This window comes from Eptatretus burgeri, chromosome 16, assembly GCF_056783735.1.
Source record: "Eptatretus burgeri isolate ZD-2024b chromosome 16, Ebu_testis_v1, whole genome shotgun sequence".
NCBI lineage: Eukaryota > Metazoa > Chordata > Myxini > Myxiniformes > Myxinidae > Eptatretus > Eptatretus burgeri.
Genome location: NC_140976.1, coordinates 63,882,810 through 63,909,729, shown reverse-complemented (window position 1 = coordinate 63,909,729; position 26,920 = coordinate 63,882,810). Strand labels below are relative to the sequence as shown.

The 26,920-nt window shown below is 43.8% G+C and overlaps 1 protein-coding gene and 1 pseudogene across 2 annotated transcripts in view; one reads left to right on the top strand and one right to left on the bottom strand.

The window, feature by feature from the left end:
- LOC147011206 (uncharacterized) overlaps window positions 1-26,920 on the bottom strand; it is a 484,760-nt gene that overhangs the window by 283,664 nt on the left and 174,176 nt on the right. The gene's annotated exons all lie outside the window — the stretch shown is intronic.
- LOC147011207 (WD repeat-containing protein 81-like) lies at window positions 3,382-26,525 on the top strand (annotated as a pseudogene). The gene is made up of 11 exons (XR_015052254.1): window positions 3,382-5,253; window positions 6,073-6,446; window positions 6,618-6,799; window positions 6,847-7,596; window positions 7,765-8,821; window positions 15,988-16,128; window positions 16,264-16,398; window positions 22,097-22,242; window positions 22,393-22,572; window positions 22,662-22,761; window positions 22,811-26,525. The product of XR_015052254.1 is annotated as a WD repeat-containing protein 81-like (transcript).

Sequence of the window (26,920 nt, the reverse complement as noted above, 5' to 3'; positions counted from 1 at the left end):
CATCCTGGGAATTCTTTCAAAGAAACTTGCTCTCCCTCATGCACAGATTTATCCCCTCTCGTGTTCAGTTGTCTTACCCTTCCTCCCGCCCTTGGTTTACTGAAGCTTTTGGTAAGGCAGTTGTCCTGAAACAACTTGCCTTTGCCTTATGGAAAGCAAACCCAACTGAGTGCAATCTCAGTTCCTTCCATAAAGCTCGGAACAAGTGTGTATCTACCCTCAGGAGAGCCAGAAAACAACATCTTTCTCATCTCAAGTCTGAACTCTCAAACCTCTCTCCCTCCTCAAAATCTTGGTGGCATCTAATGAAATCTGTTTCTGGTGTATGTTCCCCCTCCATCCCCTCCCTTACCTCAAATGGCCGCACTGCTGATACCGCACATGAAAATTCTGAATGCCTAAACTCGGTGTTTGCAGCTAAATCTTGTGTCCAAAACCCATCACTTTCTCTAACCACCTTACCCAGTCGCACCCGACTGTCCCTGGACTCTGTCCTTTTCTCCTGACAAGGTGGAGAGCTTGCTGTCAAACCTCGACTCAGATTCTGCAACCGGTCCACACGGCATGTCCTCATGGTCCCACGTGTCCTCAAAGCCTGCTCTTCTGCTCTTGCTCACCCTCTCTCTGTTCTATTCACCCTCTCATTTGCTCAAGGTCATCTGCCATCTGCTTGGAAATCTGCTAACATCACTGCCCTGCATAAAAAGGTGCAAAAACAGATCCCTGCAACTACAAACCAATCAGCCTTCTCCCAATCATCAGCAAGGTTATGGAATCCATCATCACTTCAGACATGAAATCCTGCCTCTTCTCCAATGGCTTGATTTCCGATCATCAATTTGGTTTCAGACCAGGTCCCTCTACCCTGGATATGCTGTTTCTGCTCGCCCAACAATGGATGGAGGTCCTCTATGCAAGACAGGAAATCCGAGCCGTATCCCTGGACATATCACGTGCTTTTGACACAGTCTGGCACCCTGCCCTGCTCACCAAACTCTCTTCCTATGGTATCCAAGGCCATCTCCACTCATGGCTCGTAGACTTCCTCTCCTGTCGCAGTCAATGTGTGGCCCTAAATGGAGTTCTTTCATCCGCTCTTCCTGTCCAGGCTGGAGTTCCTCAAGGGAGCGTTCTGGGCCCTGTTCTTTTTCTGGTTTTCATCAATGATCTCTCCGACTCTCTGGAATATCCTCTATTTCTCTTTGCTGATGACTCCACCCTCTGCCGTACCATCTGTCATCCCTCAGACCGGCAAGCAGTAGCTTCTTCGCTCACTGCAGATCTGGATAAAATCGAAAAACTGGTCTAACACGTGGAACACGACTTTCAATTCGGACAAATCTCACACTCCCACTCTGTCTCTTCGAAAGGACCGTTTAGAACCCCCCCATCCACTTTCTCAACAATCCTCTGGAAGAAGTCCTTTCTTTCAAGCTTCTGGGTCTCACTATCTGCCATGACCTTTCCTGGGAAAGCCACATTTCAAACCTCACCTCCAAATCCAGTCGCCGACTGGGAATCCTCCGTCGTGCAAAGTCCTTCCTCGGCCCTCCTGAGCTCCTGACCACTTACAAAGCTTTTGTCCGTAGCCTGATGGAGTACTGCTCTCCCCTCTGGGCTGGTGCTCCTGCCTCCCACCTTTCTCGGCTACACGCTGTGGAAACCACGGCGTTTAGGATCATCGGCATCTCCCGCAATGAGGCTGAGTCTTTGGGCCTCTCACTCAATCACCGCAGGTTGGTCGGTGGTCTTTCTGTCTTCTACCGTCTCCTCTCCAGCCTTGCTCTCTCTGCGATTTGTCCCCACCACATTTCCACAGGGCGCTCAAGGTCCGCCAACAACCCCCTTCTGGTAAAACTCCCAAAATCACGAATCACTGCTCACCTTCACTCTTTCATTCCTCTTTTTTCTCGCCATTGGAATATACACTCTCACTCTATTCTTTCCCATTCTTCCCTCCAGGCCTTCAAAACAGCTGTTCACCACCACCTCTTATCTTCCCCCATCCAAATCCTCGATCTTTTCTACCCCCCAATAATCCACCCAATCCCACCTCCTTCAAATTTCCTGCTTTCCTTCCTGAAAGTCGCTGTAATGTCCATCTTGTACTCCCCATGTTCCCCATCCCATCCCTCTCCCTTCCACAGATCTCCTAATGCGTCTGTTCCCCACTGTTTTGTCCCTCCCACTCCCGCCCCTCTTTTCTCGTGCCCCCTTGCTGTGTGTTGTGCGTTAGCTCTCATACGGGCCTCGACAAGGTATACAAAAAAATTAAATAACACTTTAAATGTAACACTTTAAATGTAACACTTTAAATGTAACACTTTAAATTTAACACTTTCAATATAACACGTTAAATATAACAATTGATCAATTGTAACGATACATGGAAAGTATGATTTCAAAGAACGGACTTTTATATTCTCCAGTGAGGAGGAAAACCAGGAATCGGGATGTCTGAGAAGACCGGGCCACTTGCTTCCCACTGTGTCGGCAGGAATTTGTAGTTTGCTCAGGGTGCCAGAGATAACTCTCCTACTCTTTGCAAAGAACACTGGGATCTCAATCCACCAACGACACACACTACACGCACATGCACACACACTTACACACACTTTTGTGTGCAGCCTTTTTTTGGCTGCTGATTACATCATTGGTTAGGGACGTGGCTGTGCCGCTAATGCAGTGCCCCGATTCCCAGTACACTGATGATCATTTTGCCGACCTCAGAAGGATGACGGACTGAGTGATCCCACCCGGTTGATTTCCAAGTACGAATGAAATCGGTCCACACATGTCCGAGATGTGGTTGCGCACCGACACGAGAGTAAAGACCAAATCGATTCAGTGACCGACGGGGATCGAACTTGGGACTCTAGGATCCAAAGCCAGCCACTCTCAACCCGAAGCCTACTCCAGGCTTTGTCTACCAACTCGTGCAAGCAGACCGGACGACCAGTTTTCTGTCAGATTTATCACACTGTTTGTGAAACGCCAGAATGGGAGTTTCTGGTTGGGTCGAGATGTCGAACAAGGTATGACGGCTATTCGGCCAGCCTCCAGACAGCCTGTACCAGCAGATGAAAGCATTGTGATCATTCTGTCACTGTATTTGTTTTGGCTTCCCATGTATGATGAGTTCTCTTGATTATTTAGTTTTGTGATAATTTGTTTGATTATTTATTCACCCCCCCCCACCCCCCCAGCCCCCAATCCACCCTCTCTTGGTCCAAGCCTTCACTGTTTTTTTTTTGTTTTTTTTCTTCCTTGGCTTCATTTTTACTTTCCACCGGAGGACCTTCGCAGCAGAAGCGGTTCGGCAGTACTTTGTCGTTCGAGCGGATGGTCACGTTTCTTCGGATAAGCAAGTATAACCTCAAACCTGGGATCTTATGAGAATAAATGCATCGTCGGATCTTGGTTTAGGTTACAGAGAAAAAGAGGATGAAGATGCATCTTTCTTCACCATTATTTTCCCACTTTATTATATTTTAATAATAATTATTATCCTTCCTATAATACACAGCCCGGTGTTTGTCGCGCTACTCTTACAGTTTTGTGCCGATTACATCCAGACTTGCTGCATAGGACTAGGATGACCCCAATTAATGTAATGGGGTGTTTTTATCTTTGACGGTGGTCTTGGGGGGAGGGGGAAGGGGGGGCAGGGATGACGCAAATTATTTGTGCAAATGTGTATCGTGCTGCTTTGTCATTATTATATATTTCCTTTGTCCTCTATATTTCCTTAAAGCCGAGGAAACGAATCCACCCTCCCTCCCCCTCCCCCCTTTTCCCATTGGTCCTTGGTTTCCACGATCGTCATTTTTAACTATTGCGACATTTTCCATGGCACTCATGGTATATGAGGAGCAGTGAACAAATTCGTAGAGCGAGACCCTCGATCAGGACGACACAATGATCTTGCGTCTGTTTAAAAAAATAAAAAATGATGGTATTGATAGAATACATAACTTGCACAGTCTTGAGAAGGACTTTGTGTGAGCCAACTTTTTTGTTTTTATAGTTTGAAAAAAAATTTTTGTAAATTTTTATTTCCCCCCTTTGATCCAATATGGCTTCCAGACCATGTGACCGATGATGTTATCTTTGTCAAACCATATTTCCCATGGGTAGTTGATCAATTAGTTAAATTCTGGATTCATCATTCTGGATCGGTTTGCCGTTACTTTACGCTGCATGACATTTTCATCGATGAAACACTGTGCATTAAAGTTTCCCCAAGATTCGCAGATTACGAAAAGAACTCGACGGTGCCAAAGCCAAGGAACGTTGACTGTTCTGCAATGTCCGATGGTTGTAAGGAAAGGTTGCAAAAAGAAATTGTTGATGCTGGTGATGATAATCCAGTGCGTGAAAGGAAAGATTTGGTGTATCTTGTTACGGAACGGGTTCATGGAAAGTGCAGCAACTTCGCTTACCTCATGGAACTTAATAGGTTAGCCGGGAGAAGAATGGGTGATCCGAATTACCATCCAGTCTTGCCTTGGGTCATTGATTTCACTGTTCCCTATGGGAAGTTCAGAGATCTTTCAAAATCAAAATATCGCTTGAACAAGGGCGACGACCAGCTTGACTTCACGTATACGATGAACAAAGAAGCTTCGACCAACAGCTCCTTGGAAAATTTGCACGTGTCTCATCATATCTCTGACGTTCTCTCCGACATTACTTACTATGTGTACAAAGCAAGACAGACACGGAAAGAAGTGCTGTGCATGCACGTCCGGTCGAAGTGGGAACCAAACTGATATCCTTCCAGTATTGGACGATTGCAGAGTTGGACACCAGATGAATGCATTCCCGAGTTTTTCTATGACCCTGAGATTTTTCGCTCTCTCCATCCCGACATGTCTGACCTTCAGATTCCGAGTTGGTGCCCCTCCTACGAGGACTTTGCACAAAAGCACAGACGTATCTTGGAACGCATTGAGGTATCTGAGAACCTACACACCTGGATTGACCTCACCTTTGGCTACAAACTTTCCGGAAAAGAATCCATCAGAGCAAAAAATGTTTGCTTGCACCTTGTGGACAATCACACAAATCTCTTGAGTTATGGAGTTGTGCAACTTTTTCATGTGCCTCACCCTCGCAGACATTGCAACCCAAGTATATTTATGCTGGAACCTCCATTTGTGTCTCATTTACAAAACTATGCTTGTAATGCATCCAAAGATGTCGTTGTTGATACCCAACAGCCATTCATTGCAGATCATCCAGAGGGTTTCTGAAGAGCTTGACATCATTGTTGAAAAAGCATGTGCCGTCGCTGAGGATGACTGTAGCTTTGAGCAGGCGACCGAGGCTCTCGATGATCTAGACTAGTGTTTCCCAAACTATGGGTCGCAACCCAAATGTGGGTCGTGAAGGGTCCAAAAACGGATCGCGAGGACCCCGGCAATTTTTTTTTTAAATAAATTAAGCGGGTAAAAGGCAACCGTGCAAACGCCACATCGTAGGAAAGTGCCGTTTGGTACCGTTCCACTCGATAATTCAGCCCGAGGTGCAGCGACACTTCCATTTCTACCTACTCTTGCCGTTCAGTACCGTTCAGTACTTTGTACCCGCCCAAAACGGTTAACTGCAGGCCAATCATTTCGCCAGCTCGCCTTTCCAGTTACTCGCTCTCTCTGCAACCGAAGTAATTTCGTGAGGTGACGAACTCAGTCCGGTCACTTCACATTGGCTGACCGAAAAGTCGAGACGCTGTTTTGTGTGATCTGCCTTGCTGGCTGGACTGTGCAGCGCAGTTTTCTGCTCCACATTGCGTTGCGTGTTTTGTGTCAGTGAGCCTTGACACTGACTCCACTGACTGATCGAGTCGCCTATTTCGTTTTGCGGGATGGCAAAGCCTTCCTACAAGCAAGCATTTTTGGATGTGGGCTTCACTTCTATCAGTGATCGTGGTTCTGTGAAGCCACAATGTGTGTTGTGCAGCGAAGTGCTGTCCAACGAATCGCTGAAGGAAAACTAACTGAAGAGGCATCTGGCGACGAAGCACGCGGAGCACGTCAACAAGGATCGTGAGTTTTTTTGAGCGCCGAGAAGTGGCTCTGAAGCGGAGCCGGTTTGAGCCGGCGACGAATCCAGCGCTTTTGGCCGCCAAGCAAGCGACGCTGGCATCCTACCTCGTAGCGCAGCGCATCGCAAGGAAGATGAAGCCGCACATGATCGGCGAACAGCTCGTCAAGCCCGCAGCCATGGACATGGCCAGACTCGTCTGTGGCGACAACGCGGCAAAGAAAATGCAGTCCATCTCACTATCCGACAACACGATTCGCAGCCGCATCGTCGCCCTTTCGCTAGATATAAAGGACCAGGTGGTGGCCCGCATGAAGAAGGCGGGAAAATGGAGCTACCAACTCGATGAGTCGACGGATGTTGGAAACGACGCCCAGCTCATGATTTTCAGGCGGTACGAGGTGAGACGGACCTCGAGGAAGAATTTCTTTTCAGCACGCCCATGAAAACGACGACAACTGGTGCCGATATCTTCAACGTCGTGGACAACTTCCAACAAGAAGAAGGCCTGAGCTGGGAAAACTGTCAGCCTGTGCACCGACGGCGCTCCCTCGATGCTTGGTGTTCGACAGGGATTCACTGCGCGAGTCAAGCAAGTCAATCCGAACGTCGGAATTTTCCACTGCCTTTTGCATCGCGAGAACCTTGCTCTGCAACATCTGTCGCCGGATCTTTCGGCAGTGATGCAGGAGGTTGTCGCCGTTGTCAACTTCATCAAAGCCAGCACCGTGAACTCTCGCCTGTTCGAGAAGATGTGTGTTGACTTCGGGTCTGAATTCCAACATCTCTCTTCTACTCCAGTGTGAGATGGCTCTCCCGCGGCAAGGTCCTGCTTCGTGTAGTGGAGCTACGAACAGAGCTGCAGATATTCCTCAACGAGAAGGACCATCGCCATGCCATCCGGTTCCACGAGAAGCCCTGGATGCTCAAAGTCTGCTACATCAACGACGTCTTCGCCTCAGTGAATGAACTGAACACATCCATGCAAGGCAGGAATCAAAACATCATCACGCTCTTCGAGAAACTGTCAGTTTTCAAGGAAAAGCTGCTGCTCTGGAAGGGGAAACTGGAGCGTGGAAGAACAGCGGCGTTTCCATCATTGAACGAGTACTTGGAGGAGTGGGAGGATGACAAGATTGGAGCGCTCGATGCAATCAAGCCCATCCTGGTGAACCATTTAGAGAACCTGATCACCGAGTTCGATCGCGAAATCCCGGACAGAGATCTGGCGTCCCAGCACTGGATCAAGAATCCGTTCCAGGCTAATGTAGACGACTTGTCTGAGGATGTTCATGGACTGCAGGAAGAGTTCATCGAGCTGCATCACGACGAGTTCCATCGACAACTCTATGCCAAAGCGTCACTTGGAGAGTTCTGGACTGTGGTCAAGAAAGAAAAGCCTATAATTGGCGCCGAAGTCATGAATGATGACGCCGAAGTCATGAGGGTCATTAAAACCAAGGCGCGCAATCGCCTCGACCCCCGCCACGACATGCGCATTGCGCTCAGCAAGATCGAGCCCCGCATCGAAGACATCATGCAAACGAAGCTGCAATTACACCTCTCGCACTAATAGAGTATGTATTAGCGCTGGTTGTCTGATTTTATTCTGATATTATGTTTCGTGGAAAAAGACGCTGATTGAAGCTTGGGTCACGAGATTGTCACCACACTCTGATTTGGGTCGCGCTCAAAAAAGTTTGGGAAACACTGATCTTGACAATGGGAAAAATCAGAACAGCCTCTTTGCAGAACGTGTACTTCCATGCTCTCGGGCATCGTGGGAGGAAAGAAGCCGAAGGGGGAAACGGGTGAAAGTGAAGCTTTGTCCACTGTAAAGTTCTCCCTGCCAGAAGAATTCAACCCTCTTCAGGTCCTGGACGAGTTTGAAGCTCTGTGCAGATTTACAGTTAGTGTTGGACTTTGTGAACCAAAAACATTAAAAACAGGGATGAAAGTACCAGATATTTTGCAATCTGACTTTGTCCATAGAGACATGCAAGCCTTTGGAGTTCTTGTTGCAGAACTTTGTTTTGCTGCAAAGTTGCGAACAATGAGACCAGAGGCAACACAAATGGAGAGGTACAAGGCAGTGAGGAAGCTGATGCTGTCTTGCAGACACGAAATTGCTCCTCCTCTTCGGTATGTTGTGGAGATGCTACTGCAAGCAGATGAGGATCCAGAACTTCTAACTGATGGGATTTGTGTATTCAAGTATGACGTTGTGATTCACGGTTTGCCTCCTCCAACACCAGCACAGATCCTAAGTTCCCACTTGGATATCATTCCATTTCCTTCATACTTCCCAGCTCTTTACAATTTCGCTGCTAACTTTCAGCTTGCTCAGGTGCAGAATGAAACGGATGCCTTGAAAGAGTTTGTTCAAGGCTTAAAAGGAGACCTGCCTGAGATCCTTGAAATCTTGTGTTCTGAAGGTATTGAGATATTTCTGTCATTCTTTGTCTTCCTCATGTCCGACAACTCTGTTTCTGTCTTGACCATCCAGCATTTATTTGAGCCAGTCTCCAAGGCGCTCGGGCCTATAAACACCAGCAAGTACCTACAAAGGTTTGTTGTGGCTGCCTATGAGAACTGTTGTGCCGGACACGACCAGCTGTGCTTCGACGAAGACCAGTTTGTGGAGAAGCTCATGTCTTTCCTCAGCTTGTCTCAGTTTTTGCAACACGTTTTTAGCCACATTATCCATGTAGTGGTCGGTTTTGAAAAGGAGCAACGTTTGGAAGAGGAAGAAGTGGGGACTGCAGTTCGAAGCCGGGTAAGATAGAGCTCTTGCAACTTTTGAGGAAGTTTTGTTTTGGTTTTTTACCAATTTCAATACTATTTGTTGACTTCATTACACATTTGTTATGCAAGTTTTATAGGATCACGAGATTACACCATGACCACCATCACCACCAATATGCAACAGTCACACCTCGTGTTTGATGGTCAAGAATTAATGGGCATCTCGTGTATTGCAGTTTGTGTTTAATAAGCTGGATTTGGCTTTCCTGCTGTAACTTGGCGTTCATTGGCTTTTCTTTTTTTCCCCGCATATATTTATTTATATGTTGTATTTGTAATGGTGCCGGGCCTCCCGAACGGGTCACCCAGGACTGCTGGAGGTAAACTCCCATGATGCCCGAGTGGAGCTTTCTTCCTGAACGGCAAGTCGAGGTGCGGTGAAGGTGAATAACTGGGTCTGTGCACTGAAGCTCGGTGAGCCTTTGTTTTAATCGTTTAATTCATCCAGAGAGCAAATCCGTGGCTCAAACCACAGGAACACTGATTTAATAATAATCTTGATCGAAGGTTTTAATTACACCATACAATTGTACTCATGCAGGAAAAGCAAGAAGTGGAGAGATAGAGAAAATATGGGCTTTCCTTGAGGCACCAGGAGACGCAACTTGGGTGCGCTGATTATTAGACTTGCAATCGAGTAACTTGCTGTGGCTGGCACTCCACGCTCTTCGCTAGTGCGCTTTTCTTACCCTCACTCTGCACTGGCACACTCTTCTTCCCTTCACTCTGCACTGGCACACTCTGCTGGCATTCTGTGCCTGCTCTGGAATTCTCTCTCGATCAGCCATCTTCTGGAACTCTGTCAACCGGCACTTCTCAGCTCTTCTCCGCTGGCTTTTTGTAGACGTGGCCCTGACGTCATCTGCCGCACAGGCCCACCCTTACTAGATATCACACGCTTGCGTTTGTAATGTCCCTGCAGCTGTCCAAACACCCATCCCTTCTCAGATGCAAAAAATATCTCACCAGCAACCTGCTTTGCCACCTCCACCTTCAAGCACAACATTTCAGAATCCATAATGGCATCACCATCATTCCATTTCAATAAGAAGCACAAAAAGAAAATACTCTGAACCACACCATGTGATCCATCCATCTGAGCAAACCCTCCCACGCTCTCCCAGAGTAACAATATCTCAACTTCAAGTTACCACCCCGCACTAAAAACTTATAAACATGAACTCAACCCTACTCAGGACCCGTTCTGTCTGCACTGTCACCTTAAACTTGACATTCCTGTGCATTAGGTAATCACAACTGGCTCTCAACTCGTAAAATACAGTGAACTATTCAACATTTCATCTTTTCTCGATCTCTTGGGGAATCCGGTCGGAGTGGCCAGTTTACTTTGGTTCTGTGGTCCTCCAGTAAGGATACCTGGGACCACTGGCGATGTACCTGCAGCACCACAGAAACGGTTGCTCTTTGGGGGCATTGCAACCTCATTCAAAGTAAGAAAAGCACAATGAGTAAGGATTAAGAAAAACTAAATACAGAGGATAAAGGGGAAAGAGACGGTTGTCGTGTCGAGGGTGACAGGGAGCTCTTTATTTGCATGATCCTGGCAGTTACTAAACCTGGTGCTACAAAATGCCTTATGTTAACGTTAATTATGAAATAACTATCCAATTGACCTTCATTAACCCCCAAGTCGTGTGTGTGGTGTGCGTGCGCACATACTCGCAAATACCATCTGTCACTTCACTGACGGTAATACCAAAGAGGGTGGAAGGGTAGAGTGAAGAGGCAGAGGGAGAAAGGAGCAAGGAGGGGTGGGGGAAGGGAAGACAGTGTGAGGTGAGAGGAAGGGAAGGGAGACATGCGGTAGAGTGTTAATTATGATTCATACCGAGTCATTCCATCTGAAATCACCAAATTTAAGAAAATGTTCCCAGTTGACCCCCTCAGATTTACTTTAAACTTTCATGAAATAATTTCCAGGTATCAAAATGAAGCTGCGTAAAATTTTAAGTCCATAGATACGGTCAACCAAGATATTGAGGGTTGAAAATGTGGTTGAGGCCCTATTGTTATGGTCGTTGCAAGCATCACAAAATGAATGGCTACTTTTAAACTCTCACAACTTTTTAAATATTCATGCTAGAGCCTTGAAATTTTCTGAGATTATTCTTCTATAACTGCTCTGTAAGAAACAAACACAAAACAGAGTATACCTCCATTAATTTTTATGACCTGATCAGTTGAAATCCAGAAAAAGGTTGGTTTTGTATGAAGACCCAACTTTAAGACCCCATATATTTTAATTGACCCACCGGGCGTCGTGACGTGCGCCTGTAATCCGGCTACTCAGAGGCTTGGGTTGGAGGATCGCTTGAGGACGGGTGCTCTGCGCTGGGCCGCGCTATGAGAGGGTGTAGGGCAGCCCGGAATCATGGCGAAACCCAATCCTTATTCCCTGTGTCGTAAGAGGCGACCAGGGTTGCGTCAGGAAGGGCATCTGGCGTAAAACCTATGCCAAATCAGTATGCGGATCATAACGGATGATCCGCTGTGGCGACCCCCAACGGGAGCAGCCAAAAGATGAACAACATATTTTTATTGACCCATCCCAGAAGCTTGAAATTTCTTCAGGTTATAACTGTATGGTAGTAGTATTGAAATACATTTTCTTAATCAGTCATATATATATATATATATATATATATATATATATATATATATATATATATATATATATATATATATATATATATATATATATATATATATATATATATAATAGTCATGCTCCCTCAAAAATTGAAAATTTTCATTTTTCACCAAAATTCAGGTGAGGATTGCAAATATATGACAAGGTATACCACTTCAAATTGTTCACCATTGGAAAGAGCATATTCAAGTTTACAAAAGTGTCATATATCAAAGTGGTATATTTTTTAAAATATACATATTTGCTATTTTTAATAAAAACTGTTGTGAACACAGTTGTGAATACATGGTGTGTGCATGGTGTGAGCACTATGGTAATCATGAATGATCAGTTCTATGATTCAAATTAATAATACAAAACTATATCACATACTGCAATAACAATGTAATAAAACATTTCACGTAAATGATTTGAATAGGTCCTTGATCTGCTTTTCCAAGTCAGGTGTGAGCTTGTACTGCCTCCCAGTTGACGTTAGGGGAGCATCAATAACTTTCATCACATGGACCAAAGGAACCCAACAAATGTCCTCCCTTGAATGTAACTATATACACTGCTGACATCAGCAGATGAGCCACTATTCCTGAGTTCTATTTTTAGCCCAAGCCAGATGAGTTAAGCTCTTGCTAATTACAAATTCAAATTTCAAAGTATTGTGTTCATGGTATCCTAATAGCAGATGATATGTATGTACATTTGTATATACATGTACAACATGTAAAAGGACTGTTCATTAAATAGCACACACAATGCGCACAGCACTGGCAGAACATCATTTATTCAAATATTTTTACTTACGACTTCCGTCCTCTGTTTGTGTGTTTATTTGTTTGTTTGTTTGTGTGTTTGTGTGTTTGTTTGTTTGTTTGTGTGTTTGTGTGTTTGTTTGTGTGTTTGTTCGTGTGTGTGTTTTGTGAGTTTGTTTGTAGGCACGATAACTCGAGAACGGAAGAAGCTACCAATGTCAAATTCCACCACGTGATTCAGGAGGGTGATGCCTAGCGCTGATTACATTTTGGTCAAAATCGGTCAAAGGTCAAGGTCACAGTGAGGTCAAACGTAATTCCGTAAATTCATGTGGAGAAATGGAGTATTTTTGCTTCGGTCGACGTTACGAGTTCGTTTTAACTTCAATTTTAATTTTGTCTTCGGTTTTTGCGATCGCTTCGGATGCTTCACACTTGGTTGTCGAAATTCTAGTAAAAATCGGATGTTTTGGAGACGTTTTAAGATGTATAAAAAATATTTCACTCGCCGCGTCACGGCTCATGTGGTGCAGCGCGCTCGAGCAGAGGCGTCGTTGAGTCACATAAAGGTTTTCCGTGTGCGCGCTGACGGTGTTTTCGATAAAGATGGTGTTTAAAAGCCATTTTTTTTTATCCCAATTAAGGTTATCGTTGCATGCCTGACTCGCTAAGCCGTCGGATTATGTAAAGATTGCTGGTGCATTGCCGAATATTACGGTTTTGTGACTTTGATAAAATAATTGCGTGGAGAAATGGAGATTTTTGCTTCGGTCGATGTTACAATTTTTGATGGTTTGGTACAGAATCATCGTAGAAACTTCTGGTTTGCGTCGCTACCTTCTCTAGAGACAGCCTTTATAAGACAAGGTGAGAGGTCAAGTTGACGATTTCGTGAGTACCAGTCTATGACTGCTTGTTAAAATATTGATAGAAACATGATACCACTTTGATATTTGACACTTTTGTAAACTTGAATATGCTCTTTCCAATGGTGAACAATTTGAAGTGGTATACCTTGTCATATATTTGCAATCCTCACCTGAATTTAGGGGAAAAATGAAAATTTTCAACTTTTGAATAGGGCCATAAAAATAGGGCCACAACCACATTTTCAACCCCAAATATCTCGGAGTTGACCGCATCTATGGACCTAAAATTTTACGCAGCTTCATTTTGATACCTGGGACCTATTTTATGAAAGTTTAAAGTAAATCTGAGGGGGTCAACTGGGAGGCCTCTGGTGATATGAGGTGGAATGACTCCACTGTTTCATCAAAATTATTCTGCATAGAATAACAGTGAAGAAGGAAACAAAATAATAATGTCTGAAATCTATTTTATACCAGTCAGACTATGAACACGGCCCGCCCGATGCATCCGCAGCCAAGCCGCCCTGATATGGAGAGTGAGAAGAGCGTGTTGCACTCGATTGGGAGAGAGTACAGCAAGGATGCTGGAGAGAGATCAGTGGGCCGGGGTGGGGGGGTGGTAGGGGAGTTGGCAAAGAGAATATGTTATGCTTTATGAACGACGCACGCACACATGCCTGATCAATATCGGCAATTTCTCGGGAATTGGCAGATTGGAGTCGGTGTGATTACCAGCTGAAGTACATAATGTTTCCAACCCAGAAACCTTGAGTAACTTTCACCAAAAAAACAACGTTGCACTTATATAGACGTTTCAGTGATATGTTTACAAACATTAATCTTTATAAATAGCTGCGTGTGACGGGTGGAAAAAAATTTGGCTTGGTAATTTAGAAAATACGTTAATATGGCTTGGAAATCAGGGGTTATTTCACCACAACTCACTCGGGATGACGGGGCACGGGACCGTTCGCTCGGGGTGACGGGGCACGGGACCGTTCGCTCGGGGTGACGGGGCACGGGACCGTTCGCTCGGGGTGACGGGGCATGGGACCGTTCGCTCGGGGTGACTAGTGATGCGCTCTGAATGACGTGGCGTGGCAAAGGCGTCCGCAGTGGGTGAACGATGCCCTCTGAATGATGTGGTGTGGCAAAAGCATTCGCAGTGAGTGAACGATTTGCTCTGAATGATGTGGTATGGTTCCGCAATCGACAATGAGTGCTCAGCAAGTAGCTTAAGCTGTTGCCTGCTCATCTGTGCACGTGCCATGTGGTACATCGGTTCGGGGTCTGTGCAAATGTTTTAAGTTATTTTTTTTAAATCATCTGTTTTTTCCAGATTTGCTTTGATTCCCTGCAGAGCACCTCATGAAACCTCCAAAAATATAGACACAGATCTAGCAGATGCTACGGATCGGCAGTCCCTCTGGGGGACAGGGTGTGAGGTCTCGCAGTGAATGCATTAAATCATACAGCTCAAATAAGCTCGTTAATTTTGTTCTGTTCCTAAATTTTTTGTTTACTCAATATAATTCTCCAAACAGGAGAAACATATAAGTTTAATGCTTTGGAAATTTCATATTTTCTTGTGTATGTCTGTAGAAGGAACATCGGCTTGCTTGCTTCAAGTAAATAGGTATATCCGCTTAGTTATAAACTTATTATTTCTTTAAATTATCAGATTGCACATCAGATTTCGACACTTGAGTCCAGATGATATCCCATCCTCAAAACCAAAATAATATTTTGATTATATACTTTAATTAGTCCATGAGAGTAGATCGTGGAAAATTGTCATGTAATGCATGAAATTGCTCCAAGCTCCTAATTTGAAAACTTTTGTACTTACAAAAGCGATGCATGCAGCGATTCATAAGATGCACTCGATCCTCATTCGAGTGAGGAAAGACTTTTTTTTTTTTTCAATCGTTGCGGCCTGTTCCAAGTCAGGCCATCGTTGCGCAGGCCAAAAAACATGGCGGCTTCAGACCCCGGCAAGGTTACCTCGGATATGCATGAAGACCCCATCGGGAGTGGTGACCAAGGATGCGTCTAATAAAGGATATCATTAAGTAAGGCCGTTAATTATCTTCAAAAGGGGTGTTTTAATTTAACTATCCATTCAATTTTCACTCTGACACTTCCTTGGAGTTTTCTTGGGGTGTATGCAAAGTTTCAGGCTGCTAGGTTTTATGGTTTTGGTGTAACGGAGGAAACACACTGACACATTGGTGGAGATGTAATAGTTTCTGCACTGCATGGTAAACAAAGGACTTTGTTTTGTTATCAATACATTGTTCTCTTTTAGTTGATGCATGTAATGAGGCTGCAGGACAGTTCGGTTGGTAGCACCCCCACTATTGAGTTCTCTCGTCTTGGTTTTAATTCCCACAGAATCGGGTTGAAGCAAAACTTCCATTCTGGTGCAGTGGTTTCATCAGGCAGGCTGTCTTACCTGCATTTGAGTTTTAGACCTTGAATACCCCACCATATCTGATGTGGAAATGCAGATCATTGTTTGCTGGTGTGCTGGCATATTATTGACTTGGAATTACCTGTATACTTTGCTCGTACTTTTGTGGATGGGAATTTGAAATTGGGATGTAACACCCTGGCAACAATGGGCCAAATAGCCTTAGTCTGGTCCTCGATTATCTTGCGACACTTTGTGAACTTGAACGAAACTCATATTTTGATAATTTGTAGTATCCCTTAATGCAATGTCATTATGTCGTCACGTTTCTGATGAAATTATCAGTTTGTCTGGGTTGTTCTTTTGACACTTTTGAGAACTATCAACATTTTGAAATTGGGATGTAGCAACATTTTACGAATCCATGTTCGTTTTCAGCTTTTGTTGCATGTCCAATCTATTAGAGAAACGGGTTCAAACCCCCCTGAAACTGCTGAGGATACCGTTGCAAGTGGTGCAGTTGTTGAGCCGGAAGGGGAATTGGATGACTTTTCAGCAGGCATGTCCTTCGGTCATCAGGTTGGTGTTTACAACTACCCAACAATCCATTATTTATTTTGTTCCTTCATGTATTGAAGTGTCAGACTCCTCTTAAATATAACTTATTGCGCAGCATATTTGTTTGATTTGTTTTTTTTTTTTGTTTTTGAGCAGGATATGCTGGTGGATACCATCGGTTTTACAGGGACCATCTTTGGTGTGGATGATGCTGTTGTGCCAAAAGCTTCAGATTCCACCAGCGTTGGGCAGGAAAGCAATAAGAGCAGTGGAAGTGAGGTTTCCTGTGAGGTGAGATGATTGGCAGAGCTTACGGTCACTTGATTTTCATATTTTATGGGAAAGGGAGTGTTAATGGTCCAGTTTGGCATCACATGACCTGGAGGTTGCTCGAAGCCCAAGGCAATGCTTGAATTCAAAGTAGTTTGCATCTCGACCAAGCCTTCCATTTGCTACTCCTTTTCTTCATTACTCAGTGCGTGCGAAGAGAAAAGCGTGGTTGAGCATTCGGTTAACTTGGTCTGTCTGTTGATCTGGAAACGTTAGTTGATGATCGAGGAACAACTTGTTTGCAAATTAATGTTACCTTATTTTGCGGTGTATAAACCACACTTTTTATCGGCAAAAAAAGGTAAAAGTTGGGGTGCGGTTTCATACACGAGAAAAGAAAAAGATCGGTCTTAAAAACGATCAATGCTGAATTTCAATGATATTACAAATGAATAATTTTGTAGCAGTTGGAACTGCTGTTAAGCTCAATTCCACCATTTAAATTTTGAAAATCAGTTCAGGTTAAGATTTTGTGCAGCGTTTTGTTAACCGTGTGTGGAAGTTAAATAAATAAATAAAAAACCGGAGACACCCGGAGTTTTGTTGCGTGCTGTGTATGTGTGTGTGTGTATATATATATATGTATATATATATATATATATATATATATATATATATATATATATATATATATATATATATATATATATATATATATATATATATATAATATAATCTATAGAGCCTCTCGGCTCTGAAAACACCATTAAACACACAAGAAGAAGAAGAAGAAGAAGAAGAACATCTCTTTTCACATAAAAAAAAATTATTCACAAGAGCTGGAGTCAAATAAGCTTGCGTGGAAAGCTTCCCTTGTATTTCGTGTTCAAGAGGAAGACTGCCCAAAGACCAGTTTCCAGCCGGCATCATTGTTCGTGCGCAGCAGAAGGGGTGGATAGACGAGGGACTTGAAGTGGCGACTATCTTTTTACATGAATCATTTTCTACATGAACATCCGATGCAGGCAGAATGAATCCACCAAGCTTGTTCCTTGCGTGCTGACTCCATGCTCGCAAATGCTGGATAGCGGGGCGTGGTTAAAAACTAGGAACAACCAATCAACCCCGATTGCTTTTCTATACGAGGGCAGTAAATGGATTTAAAAGGAAGAAGAAGAACCTCACGAGAGCGAGGGGCCACGTGGGATGGTGAAGCTTTAAGATGTACCAGTGCTGCTCGGTTATTTTGGCTTCCTTTGGTTCTCTTCGTTTTTTCCCTCATTTCTATTGACGGTTCCTAAATCGCTTCCCGTGGATTACTCGCAGTGACCAGACAAACTTTCTTACTTCACAGGCCTTTGTATTCGACCGAGGTTTCGAGGAACATTCGCTGCATCTCGGTGGAATCACCACAGATGACCTTTCCTATTTCCCGGACTTGGTATTTTCATCAGTTGGAAAATCAACATTTTGTGCCGTGTTTCCCACCGGGATTTTCAACCCCGATTCTGACGAGCATTGGCCACATGCATCTTGGTTGAACTTTCACCATTACTCCCGTCGATACGTTGGGTGAGCGTGATGTTCACTGGGAGACTGCCGGCGTTCATCGGGAGGATGAGAAAGATCGACCTTCCGGTGATCTGCGGCTGGATCATCAAGGTGTGGGAGGAGATGCCGTCGGACATCATCAAGCGAGCATTTCTGAAATGCTGCATCTCCAACAACATGGACGGCACAGAGGACGACATCATTTGGACGGAGGAGGCTGAAAATGACGGTGACAGCGATGTGGACTCACTCTTCCCTGATTCGCATAAGGAGTTACTTGCCATCTTTGACGAGGAAAGTATTGACGAGGAGTTCTTGGGGTTTAGCTGAAAAGCTTCATCAAATGCAAACGGCCCTTTTTGGGGCCACTAATCCACAAGAAATATGTATGATACCGGTATGAATCTTTTCTTCCTTTTTCTGGGAACAAAAATAAATCCTCTTTTATCATATTAAATATTAAGAAAGAAAAATAAAGACTTCTTGCTACCCTCTCCCCTCTCTTCAACTTCTTTAAAATGAGAATAAGACTGTTAGACAAAATTAAGCGGACATGGAAGGAAGCATGTCGATACCTCAGTCACTGCTCCGTACTAAGTTAATGTACAAACATATTTCGATCTTGCCACACCGAATTGCCTTTCGCGATGCCTTTTAAATGATTCCCAGGCACACATGTTGAGATTGCTGGTTCCCTACTGTCAAATACCAACGAAGCCTGGTGAAACGAAAATCAATCATCATATTTTTTTTTTTTTAAAGCAAAGATATCGCAACATATTTTTTAACAGCCAATTATAAAACAAGCCGGTAGGCAGCCATGGGTCGCCGAGCATCCGATGACCTTTGACCCCTGATCTGAGTTAATCTAGTACTAAGTACTTACGAAATTGCAATCAAATCGGTTAACCTGTGTATGAGCAAGGGGGCTTTGAATGGTCATTTTGCCCGAACTATGCACTCGTTGACCTTTGGCCCCTGACTTAGCCGAGATCGGTCAATATGTCCTGAAGCAAAGTTGTAGTACTCATTGTGTACTATGCACTTATGAACTTTCATTCATATGGGTTAACCCGTGTCGGAGCAAGGGGGCTTTGAATGATCATTTTGACTGAAAAATGCACTCATTGACCTTTGACCCCTGACATACCCGAGATAGGTCAATATGTCCTGAAGCAAAGTTGTAGTTCTCATTGTGTACTATGTACCTATGAACTTTCATTCGTATCGGTTAATCCCTGGAAGAGCAAGGGTGCCTTGAAAGTGAAATTTCGCCAGAAAAATGCACTTCTTGACCTTTGGCCTACTCGAGATAGGTCATTATGCAAATGAGCAAAGTTGAAGTACTCATTTCGGTCTATAAGCATGTAAAGATTCATTCGATTCGGTTCATCCGTCTTGGAGCTAGTGCACTTTGAATTTTCAGCGGGAATGCTCAATGGTCCTCGGACACCCAAGTTGAGAGGGTTGCCATTTGGAAACTATATGATATAGAACAAAATGGATGTCAAATAGCAGATAGAGAATCACCTTAAGATTATGCATATCAAATCTCATCGAGTTCCATCTCCTGATAACTACTCGGTATCAATTTGAATGAAAAGTACCGAAAATGCGGTTTGATATCGGAAATCCCCAAAGTTCGAGGGGGTGCTGTGGGTGAACAAAGATATAAATCGAAAATCCAGCTCGATTGTTTGTGCACAATGTATTCCAGATGATAAGTGTGAATTTTCATGACCATCTGACCATAACCCGAGAAGGAGTAGCATTTGGCGTGAAGGCACCTCCAGCTCTCGCATATTATCGATTTTTGCACGAATTGACGTTTTACCCCTGACCGAAGCAATATTGGTTAATATGTCCTGAGGCAAAGTTGTAGTGCGTTGAACCTGCAAAGTTTCATTCGGATCAATGCACTCACCTGGTCGCTCGCGAGGGAACGTTGAATTTTCGCCAATTTTCGGGCATACCCCATTTGAAGGGGGTTCTGCAGGTAAACTATTCCATATCTCACAAAAAAACGGAATATATTTGGTGGAGCATCACCTGTAGATGATGCATGCCAAATTTCATAAGCCTACGTGGGATAATGGCTTTCGGAATTGATTTCACGTGAACGGTACCGATTTTGAAGATTTTTCGGCTGTTGCTGGGGAACCAAAGCGTCCCTTGCAACCATCACAATTTCCAAAGCACTCGGTCATAAGATGTACTTACCACCCGAGTTTGGTCAAAATCTGCCCACATTTACTACCAATTATGCTGATGAAAAACAGACAGAATTACTGACAATAAGGGTCACCTATTTCGGTGACCCAAAAGTCGGGTGTAATTCGGGAGCTGTCTGTTGCCTTATACACTGCCCGGTTAAACTGGGTTCAATTTTTTTTTATCTAATTGAAAAAAAATTACAATTTTCCTGGAGGTTTGGATTAATTTGAAGCAACTTTTACTTCTTTGGCATGATTTATACAACTTGTGAGCCCATTGGTCCAAAGTTCCATTTGTCTTCTCACAACCTTGTAGCATACCCGCCTGCTACACCACCCGGTGGGACATTACAAAGGGGTTATATGCATAATTCGTGAACAATAATCCCTAATTAACTATTACTATGCACCATCCCCTGTTTGGTGCACATGCAAACAAGACAATCCTTAAGCTGACATGTCCTTACTTCTTACATAGAGATTGGCCAACTACTCTTACACAGACCATCCATGCCACTCTATACATTCCTATCTGTTCGATGGCAATGTCTCCCCACCCTCCCCACAACCACAAATGTAATATTATATGTAATAATAAAGAATATTATATGTATTCATTAATATATGCTTTGTTACAATGTTATTGTTTTTGATATTTATTTTGTAATTGGAATGCCATGCCATGGAAGGACCTATAAAGCGGCTCTATAAACGTTAACATGGTGTGCGTTTAAAACATGGGAATTCTTCCGGATTTTTTTTGTAGTTAATTGGCCTAATCAACTCAGGAGATCATAATAATTTTGTGTATTACACAGACAGAAAATTGGCAGACCAACTAAAATTGGTGAAACAGTACCTGATACTGTTTGTCTGTAGAGCCTGCTTGTCTGTAGATCTGAACATCATAAGAAAAAAAACAAAACAGGGCTGGGCCAGTTCCCACCAAATTTTGCATACGTGTCGGTCGTACCCAGGGTCAGCTCATGGGCACAAACCCACCCCCCTGTGAGGGGGAGACTACTTACAAATTTTGGCCTGGACATGTGCCACAGTGCAAGTAGTTCACTAACCCCTGCTGCAGATGGGGGATTATTAAGGCCAAAGTCACATTTGGCACGGTGGCCGTAGGGTCTACAAAATCTACGGCCACGAGCAATTTTACGGCGGCCGTAGTATTTCCACGGTCACACAATGTAGCAGTCACATTTGTTTTTATTTTTCTGGTAGCCGCACGGCATATTTATAAATTGTGGAGACCGAAAACGTGGGGGTGCTGTACGGTCTTTGATTTGATGTCGCACGGTGATCTTAGGGCGTTCCTGCGGCGGCCATAGAATTTTCAAGGGGGCCCTAAGGCGAACGTGCGGCCAGACGGACAATAACGAGTGGGTTCTTTTTTGTTTTTACCATTTTTTTTTTCGGCTTGTCGAATTGCTCCGGCGAACGTCGAAATGAAAAAAGTTATAACTCCGCGTTATAATTCCATGGCGACCCTACGGCCTGTAAAATATAGCCTTATGGCGTAGGGCCACCCTGAGACCACCTCAGAAACTCTGCGGCCGCCGCACATTTCTGTCAATTCAGAGGGTGTATGGCCGCCGTATCCTCGCCGTCAAGCAAATGTGACTTCGGCCTAACCACGGCACAATATATAGTTGCCCCACCTCCCCGACTAACCCCCCCACCCATCCCCCAGGCTGCTCCTGGAGGGAGCAGGTGTTTCTAGTTTCTGAAACATTTGATGGAACAACAACAAACAAACAAACAAGGTTTCATTCTTATTCTTGTGGTTTATTCCATTGTCACTTGTTACATGAAACATTTGCATTGAATGTCCTCCAAAACTCCTGGAAATTTGGTCTTCCATGGCTGTGTGAACCCTGTTGTTGCACCAATGTTGCAGCAATATATTTTGTGAATGAATTTCACATCCCTGTTTGATGTTCACTCAGGAGCCACCGTTTCCACGTACGAGGCTCCCGATTTGAAGTTTTCAATCAATACCGTGTCAGTGTTGCCTGCACCCCAACCGGGCCTTGTCATTGCCACCTCCGACTACATGCTTCGTTTTGTGGACACACGCAAGCCAGGACTTCAGGTATGGCAGAGAAGCTGCCCCTTTAATATATCGACCACCTCACTCTAACGATGAGCAAATTGATCACCGAGGTGGTTGATGGAACAATGTGATTATGTGCAATAGATTACGGATACTCATTGTTTCTACAAACCTCTGTCGCACACGCACCACGAGTTTTCTTTAGTGGTGGGAAGTGGGTGGGGTAGTGTGCGCTCGCTTGCAGTGAGCCCACAAGGTGTATGGGTCAGTGCCGCATTCTCGTCTGGGATCATTGTGGTTCTGGATGTAGGCACGGGCCTACAGCTTTGATCCTGGCAGGCGCACGATGGAGACATTCTTAAAGTAAAGGTATCTGTGCAGAGGCATCATGTTGCAGCACCATTTGTGTGTTGGAGTGATTGGTTTTTGGACTTGTTATTGTTTGTTTTGTTTTTCAGGCTCTGGATAGCGATACTTTGCTGAGCAGCTCAGTGGATCATCATCAGCTGCTTGCGTGGCGAGTTTTCGAGGGCCGAAAATGCTTTCAGCTCCACAGCAGTGAACCTGTGCATACTTTTTGCCACTTTTGTGGGCTCGGGAACGGCAGCGTGCGACAGTGAAGTCATTGCCGGTACAAGTGGCAACAGGGTTGGTGTGTATCCCATACGTGCTGTCCAGCGTCCTGGTGGTAGTACCAGACTTTTACCAGAACACTTTTGCGGTGTGCTAACCTGACTCGCCGTGCTGCCCGCCAAACGCCTCCTCCTTTTGGCTTCTGATAACGGCAGCACGAGCCTCATGGCATAGACCAGAGCTTTCCTGCCATCTTTTTGTCACCCCGCTCGAATAAATGAACATCTGGCAAACGTTTCCACAAATTTCACGTCGACCAAGAGCGCAAAAACATCAAATTCAGAAGTTTGCCTTCCTTTGTTTTGACTTGTAATCAGGAGTATACATGGCCGCGACAAAGTGACCGATTAACCCCCACCCGAAATTCCATCTTAAAGCAAAGCAATCATGATGGTACAACTATTCACATTGGGTATGGAAAGTTGAGAGTCGCAGAAAAGTCTTGACCAAACAACTAGCTCAGCAGAGCTGTATCGTAAGGATTTGCAGTTCAGACACGTTTTTGTTTCTCCCTTGATTATTTTGTTGATTACCTGAGCCCTGATTGTAATAATTAGTTGTGAAAATGCAGTTCCGGATTTCTATTTTTTATTATCTTGCCAAAACGAAGTTTTTGCAAGATATGTTAGTCAGCTCATGTGTTTTTGTTTTTTTTTGGTTTGTCTGTAATCACATATAAAAAATTCTGCAGAGCACAGTTATCATTGGAAATTTTTGTAACTTCGCATATCAGAGGCCTATAGAGGTCCCTTTCAGTGCACAACATTTTGAAGGTCAAGGTCACTTTGTCGCAAATCAGGGGAGTCGAGGAAACCCTTATTTTTTGAGTAATTTTGATCGGATCGTCTTCAAACTTCATGGGAATATAGTTCATGGTCTGGCGGTCAGCTGATTAATTTTTGGTGGCAATTGGCCTTGACCTTCATTTGTTTTTTTTTGTTTTTTTTTTTTGGTCTGTAATCACGTATAAATCGCTCTGCAGAGCACAGTAATCATTGGAAATTTTTGTAACTTCGCATATCAGAGGCCTATAGAGGTCCCTTTCAGTGCACAAAATTTTGAAGGTCAAGGTCAAAGGTCAAGGTCACTTTGTCGCAAATCAGGGGAGTCGACGAAACCCTTATTTTTTGAGTAATTTTGATCGGATCGTCTTCAAACTTCATGGGAATATAGTTCATGGTCTGGCGCTCAGCTGATTAATTTTTGGTGGCGATTGGCCTTGACCTTCATGGTTCGCGCCGAAGGTCAAACATATTTGAGCGCAAGGTCAAATTTTCAAGTTTTAGGAACCATATCGTGTAGTACCTCAAATTGAACACCTCGATGAGTGCTTTCTAGATATGTCAAGCTTCAGACATTATGACGTCATTTGGTGACGTTATGAGGCAAACGCATATTTTTCATGGTTACTCTGTAGAACGATTCTAATCGGAATCTCTCGAAGGCAGATATTCCTCAAGGAGTCGCTCCTGGTGGATAGCAGCTCTGTTCACCTCAGTGTGACCTTAAAGAAGTCACACGTGGTCACCTTTTGGCAAGATACGGGTCACCCTACGGGTGACATTGGTATATTTTTCTCTTCCAAAACGAAGTTTTTGCAAGATATGTTAGTCAGCTTGTATGTTTTTTTTTTGTTTGTTTGTTTTTTTTTGTCTGTAATCACGTATAAAAATATCTGCAGAGCACAGTTATCATTGAAAAATTTTGTAACTTCGCATATCAGAGGCCTATAGAGGTCCCTTTCAGTGCACAAAATTTTGAAGGTCAAGGTCAAAGGTCAAGGTCACTTTGTCGCAAATCAGGGGAGTCGACAAAACCCTTATTTTTGAGTAATTTTGATCAGATAGTCTTCAAACACCATGGGAATATCGTTCATGGTCTGGTGCTCAGCTGATTAATTTTTGGTGGCGATTGGCCTTGACCTTCATGGTTCGCGCCGAAGGTCAAACATATTTGACCCCAAAGTCAAATTTTCAAGTTTTAGGAACCATATCGTGTAGTACCTCAAATTGAACACCTCGATGAGTGCTTTCTAGATTTGTCAAGCTTGAGTCATTATGACGTCATTTGGTGACGTTATGAGGCAAAAGCATATTTTTCATGGTTACTTTGCAGAACGATTCTCATCGGAATCTCTCGTTGGCAGATATTCCTCAAGGAGTTGCTCCTGGTGGATAGCAGCTCTGTTCACCTCAGTGTGGCCTTAAAGAAGTCACACGTGGTCACCTTTTGGCAAGATACGGGTCACCCTGCGGGTGACATTTGTTTATTTGTTTGTTTGTAGGCACGATAACTCGAGAACGGAAGAAGCTTCCAATGTCAAATTACACCACGTGATTCAGGAGGGTGGTGGCTAGCGCTGATTAGATTTTGGTCAAAATCGGTCAAAGGTAAAGGTCACAGTGAGGTGAAACATCCAAAACATTCGATTTCTGATGGTTTGGGACAGAATCATCGCATAAACTTCTGGTTTGCGTCGCTACCTTCTCAAGAGACAGCTTTTATTAGACAAGCTCAGAGGTCAAGTTGACGATTTCGTAAGTACCAGTCTATGACTGCTTGTTTGTTTGTTTGTGTGTGTGTTTGTTTGTAGGCACAATAACTTGAGAACGGAAGAAGCTACCAATGTCAAATTACACCACGTGATTCAGGAGGATGAGGGCAAGTGCTGATAAGATTTTGGTCAAAATCGGTCAAAGCTCAAGGTCACAGTGAGGTCAAACATTCGATTTTTGATGGGTTGGTACAGAATCATCGTAGAAACTTCTGGTTTGCGTCGCTACCTTCTCAAGAGACAGCTTTTATTTTTCAAGGTCAGAGGTCAAGTTGACGATTTCGTAAGTACCAGTTTATGACTGCTTGTTTGTTACTTACGAAATCTTAAGATTTCGTAAGTATATTGATGCCTTCCATTTCTGTTTGTTTGTTTGTTTGTAGGCACGATAACTCAAGAATGGAAGAAGCTACCAATGTCAAATTACACCACGTGATTCAGGAGGGTGATGGCTAGTGCTGATTAGATTTTGGTCAAAATTGGTCAAAGGTCAAGGTCACGGTGAGGTCAAATATTCGATTTTTGATGGTTTGGTACAGATAACTCGAGAACGGAAAAAGCTACCAATGTAAAATTACACCACGTGATTCAGGAGGCTGATGGTTAGTGCTGATTAGATTTTGGTAAAAATCGGTCAAAGGTCAAGGTCACAGTGAGGTCAAACATCCAAATAACTCAAGAACAGAAGAAGCTTCCAATGTCAAATTACACCACGTGATTCAGGAGGGTGGTGGCTTGCGCTGATTAGATTTTGGTCAAAATCGGTCAAAGGTCAAGGTCACAGTGAAGTGAAACATAATTCCGTAAATTCATGTGGAGAAATGGAGTATTTTTGCTTCATTCGACGTTACAAGTTCGTTTTAACTTCGTTTTTAATTTTGTCTTCGGTTTTTGCAATCGCTTAGGACGCTTAAAACTCGGTTGTCAATTCTGGTAAAAATTGGATTTTTGGAGACGTTTTAAGATTGTATAAAAAAATTTCACTCGCCGCATCACGGGTCTTCACATGGTGCAGCGCTCTGGAGAAGAAGCGTCGTTGATCACGTAAAGGTTTTCCGTGTGCGCGCTGACGGTGTTTTCGATAAAGATGGTGTTTAAAAGTAATTTTTTTATCCCAATAAAGGTTATTGTCGCATGCCTGACTCGTTAAGCCGTCGGATTATGTAAAGATTGTTGGTGGATGGCCGAATATTACGGTTTTGTGACTTTGATAAAATAATATTAAATAATTGCGTCGAGAAATGGAGATTTTTGCTTCAGTCGACGTTACGATTTTTGATGGTTTGGTACAGAATCATCGGAGAAACTTCTGGTTTGCGTCGCTACCTTCTCTGGAGACAGCTTTTATTAGACAAGGTGAGAGGTCAAGTTGACGATTTCGTAAGTACCAGTCTCTGACTGCTTGTTTGTTTGTGTGTTTCTTTGTAGGCAAAATAACTCGAGAAGGGAAGAAGCTACCAATGTCAAATTGCACCACGTGATTCAGGAGGGTGATTGCTAGCGCTGATTAGATTTTGGTCAAAATCGGTC